The following is a 5,057-nucleotide window of genomic DNA, read 5'->3' as shown; positions in this document are numbered from 1 at the left end:
AGCTGAAAGTCAGAGTAGGAAATACGTATTGTTGAGCTCGGAATATCGATCGTATGGCCGCGGTTAGTCCAGTGCACGGCGACGCGAGATGAAGCCTTCGAGGCGTGGAAATCGACGTGGACGAATCGCGCTCGTTGTCCCTTTCTCTCCCAACGGCAGCCGCTACGGCGGTGGCGGTGGCAGCGGCGGCGTTAAACCCAACGATCGAGGGTTAGGTATGCCATACCGTATATACTCTCTATCTCTCTCTTTATATATATATATATATATATATATATGTATACATACACATAATATATAAAATGCCGTATCCAGCGCACGCACTCTCGCGAAGGGATGATCGTCACGCACGTACGCACGAGCTCAGCTTATTCCGCCCCTTCTTTTTCCGGCGGCCTCTTTTCACCGCTTCTGTTCCCTCCATCACACATACACACAAGCCGACTACTTGCAGACCCACATTCAAAGACACACACATACAAGCACACTCCGTTAAGCCTCACAACCCGTATGGTGTTGGAGATTCGTGGAAGTGACGTCTCCGGGAAACAAAACACACGATCGGTTATCGCTTTGGGATTTCGCCTTAACTTTCACGACAACCTCGACGTACATTTCATTTTCCTTAACATTTACGCTTACAAAACAGATTATAATGCCCTCGTCCTCGTCCTCCCACTGGTTGAAAACTTCCCGTCTTACCCTTCGACTCTAGTCCTTTGAATAATCACGCTGTGTATCTGCTTTGGCGTACCCTATGCACATACCCTTGCACATACACACCAACCTGTACACGTACATGAACCTTTGGAATACCTGAGCAAACCTCAACCTCAAACCCGTACCTGGACTTTTGAGCCGGACCACCTTTGCCTCCCAGTCGCTGGCCCTCGGTCCTCAGTCTTCATTGTCTATGTCTATATATATCTACATTCTATTTTCGTTATTCTATACGTATATCTATACACAAGACGATCCGCAGTTGTAATCTGTGTCTTCGTCTACGTATATATTTTCCTGCTATTCCCTATCCATTCTGCCTCGAGCTTCACGGTTAGCTTCTATTCCAACAACGGAAACTTGCTTCTATTCGTATCGCGACAATCGATTACCAAAGCGTTTCTCTTCTAAGCTAACCCTCTGCTGGCTCACTGCAGAGTTGAGAGTAGTACAGGACAAGTAGACCCAACTAACTCAAGTTAAAGGGGAATATATATATATATTTTATTGTATTCCAAATATAACTCCAGGGGGTGGTTATTTTGGAGATCTCGTTAAAGAGGAATGGAATGAATATTTTTGCGGCACATCTAATGATATTGACAATTGCTAAGCCCTGTGACATTGTCACCCATTTGTATTGTATACTATATAGATATGTATTGTATATACGTAGAAATATATATATATATATATATTAATCAGAGAATTAACCGCGGGAATAATGTTCGTGAAATGTCTCACGTGGCCTACTGCTATCTTCTCGCCGTGGGGTGAGAATTAAATTGAAGGGGAGCTGAAGAAATCGATGATGATGCTGATGAGAAATGTAAGAGAAAAGCTGGTACGTGTATTATAGGAGACAGATATAGAGTATGTGGAGAGCGAAAGACCGGAGAGGAAGGAAACAAGTAAGGAAGGGCTCTTGCTGCTCGTTAAACCCAACGTATATCGCGAGCAGTTCTACACTATCGAGAAAATGCGCAGATGCGCACCGGAAATGCGCACTCGTTCTTTTGCTCCAAAAACAAAATGTTACTGGGTACAAGTGTACGCACTTTTTACGGATATTTTTATATTTATTTATTTGGTAAATATAAAAATACATGTCGAGTTTACTAACATGAATAATAATTTAAGGCTGACTAAAACGAGTTTAAGTGAAAGGTCAAAGGCCAAAGTTAAAGCGGAAATTAGTAAGAATGTTGCGACTTTGGATACTATGAATACTTGTAGAAGCAGGTATATGCACTTTGTACTTTTCCACTGCCGGGAAATTCCCAAGTTAACGACCCATCTGGCCAGTAATCCCTATGACTAAGTGTTTACTTTACGTTACAGGTCAGACAATTGGTTTATTTTTAAATTATATTTTATTTTATTTTATTTTAATAATTATACATTTTGTTTGATTTTTTCGCGGTTTTATTTGAAACTTTTTGTTTTCATTTTCTTTATTTTGCTTTTGCTCGGTGCAACGTAATTCTCTTACAAAGCCAGGCTAGAGATAGAGATGAACAGAGAGATAGAAATATAGAAACGTGAACATGGGAAGAACAGTAGAAAGCAAGGATCAGAGACAGTATAGAGGAATAGTATACCGTTACGTGGGCAAACGAGCGACGAAGCTACAATGAACGAGCCAACTCTCTCTCTACTTGTCTGTATGTACTGTATTATCTATATCTATATCTATAGTCTCTGGCAACGGTAGAAGCAGCAGCAGCAGCAGCATCACAGAAACTAGTATCTGCACACTGGTACACCGACAAATATACAGTACAAGGGATGGAATGGGTTAGTGGCGGTTGCTGAAGAAGAGTTGAGAGTAGTGGCGAATAAGCGTGGGCAAAGCAAAAGAGAAAAGCCAGATGCGAATAAGAGTAGAGACCAAATGAGAATAGAAGAAAATGAAAGAGCACGAGCGAATGTGCACAGAGAACTAAAATAAAACTTTATTCTTTATTCATTCATTAACTTGCTTTTTGTTGTTGATGTTCTTTTTTCGTTTTAATTTTTAATTTGCGTCTCGTGTTGGATTGTCCTTGAACGCAGCTCGGCAATTAATCTCGGAATTTTTCGCGATACAGATTGTCGTGTGTCGAAAATGTTTAACTGAGAGACAAGTAAAGCAACGTTGCGTCTTTCGCGTGTCTTCAAGGACATAGTCAGCCAATGAAGAGAGAGACAGAGTATTCGGTGGAGTATAGTAGTGTAAGAAGAGGAGTTGTAAGAGTAGGAGTACGGCTGAGAGCGCGGAATGAGTAGAACTAACTTGGAGTAGAGAGTGAGTGAGTGGGTGAGCGAGAGAGTGTGAGTGAGCGGGGGAGGGTCGGGAGCGGGAGCTTGCTGGAGATATGGCCGGAGGGAGCCGTTGGACGTGGCGGCAGAGCGCGAGGGTGTGCGGGAGGATGTGCGGGGGTGAGTTAGGTCGCGAAGGGACGGCCAGCTAAATAACGGCTTGCCCTATCTTCGTCCTCGGCCGCTATATATATCTATACTGTATACATAGAATCCAACCCAACCCAACCCAACCCAGGCCAGGCCAAGTACTTCCATTCGTTTCCCTCATCTCTCTTTACCCTCACGTTCTCTTACTCATCGTCGTCTTTGGTTGTCGTCGTCGCCGCCACCGTGTTAGTCGTCGTGACTCCTATTTCCACTCTTCCGCTCCTGCTACTGCTACTTCTACTTCTACTTCTATTCCAACTCGAACTTCTACTACTTTACTTCTGTTCCCTCTAATGCCCTTGGTTCAACCCCGCGGCAAAAGAGCACCCTCGTACTGGTTGGTCGTTAGGTTTTATATATATCTATATATATATATTCGGGTCTCTACGTGTGCGTTACGCGAGCAAACTAAACTGCGTCTTACGTTATTTTCTCGTATCGTGTATCCATCCGGCCAACTGATGTTCTTTCGTTGTCGTTTTAGCTGCTACGGTATACTTTCAGCGGCGATGTACTTGTACATGTATGTGTGCGTGAGGTAAAAGATATGTGAGAACGGGTATTGCAGGTGTTCGTCGCGTTGATGTGTCCCTTTCATTTTACGTCTCAACGTCCAACAACGTCTCTTCGAGCGTGCTCGTTTACTTTACTCATGTCCACATCCATGTTCATGTTCATATCATATATATATATATGTATATACACGATATACACTGCACAAGGACGACGGTGACGATGTTGTGAGAGCTAATCGCGAGACGCACGCACTCACGAGAATTTAGTTCTCTCTCGATCGCTCGATACTCTGCCCAACCGCAGGCGAATGGCTTCCGTGTACTCTATCTCTATACATATAACATCTACATACATATATGTGTATAAGGTGGCCAATCGATTAAATTGTAAGGCACTACTAGCCAGACGAGTAAAGTTCATTAAATTAAATCAAATTGATACATATATGTTATTGCAGCTCCCGGTGATAAAGATTTTGAAATAATTTAAGAAATTTATTAATCGCATTTAAAGTTGAGCTTCAATACAAGTCAAACTGTAGATAATAAATAAAGTTTAAAAAATAATTTAAGTATAGACGAATTCAGTTATAAATAATTAAAAGTAATTGTGCTGTAAAGAGCGATGCGAACGGGTAAAATTGCGTGGTAGTAAAAAAAGTATTGGTAGTTGAGAGTAACGGACGAAGCCGTAAATCGTTGGAAAAAGACCGAGCGCGGAACAGCTGGGAGAGGAGGGACTGAGCTTAAGCTAGGATGAAGTAGGCGCAAAGTAATCGCAAAACAATTTCGCCAGTGAGTCACACGCTCACTATCCAGTACTACACACACACATACATAAATAAATGTCTACAGATATTTTATCTAGTAGTACATGCACATACTTAGCAGTTAACAGTGTCTCTGTTTTACCAACCGCTGACCCATAAATGCGGTTGGACGACTTTGCAGCAGTCGGCGGCGCACCGCTCGCTTGTATTACGGAAGTGAACTTTTCAAGTTCCCGCGACACTGACCCACTTTACTCTCCCTGATACTTGCACTGCCGAGCGGTATATACTATATAGTAGTTATATCTTCTCCCCACACCCCCAAGGCTGTACGTATGAATGCGGTATCAAGCGCTCTCACTTTCCTTGTGGTAGCAGCTCTCTCCCCCTCAAAACTTTTTCTACTTAATCATGAGTTCGCTATACTACTGCTGTTCTGCTATATATATATATATATATATATCGGACTACAGTCTATACCATACTCTGCATTCAGCTCGACTCTTATCTGTATTATACATAATATATAATACCATACTTACACTCGTTCACGCAGTTTGCGGATGCCTAGCGTTAAATTAAACTGCGTATTATTATACAT

The sequence above is a fragment of the Microplitis mediator genome, chromosome 10 (genome assembly GCF_029852145.1).
Source record: "Microplitis mediator isolate UGA2020A chromosome 10, iyMicMedi2.1, whole genome shotgun sequence".
Lineage (NCBI taxonomy): Eukaryota > Metazoa > Arthropoda > Insecta > Hymenoptera > Braconidae > Microplitis > Microplitis mediator.
The sequence above is the reverse complement of the archived record's forward strand: the minus strand, read 5'-3'. Positions refer to the sequence as shown.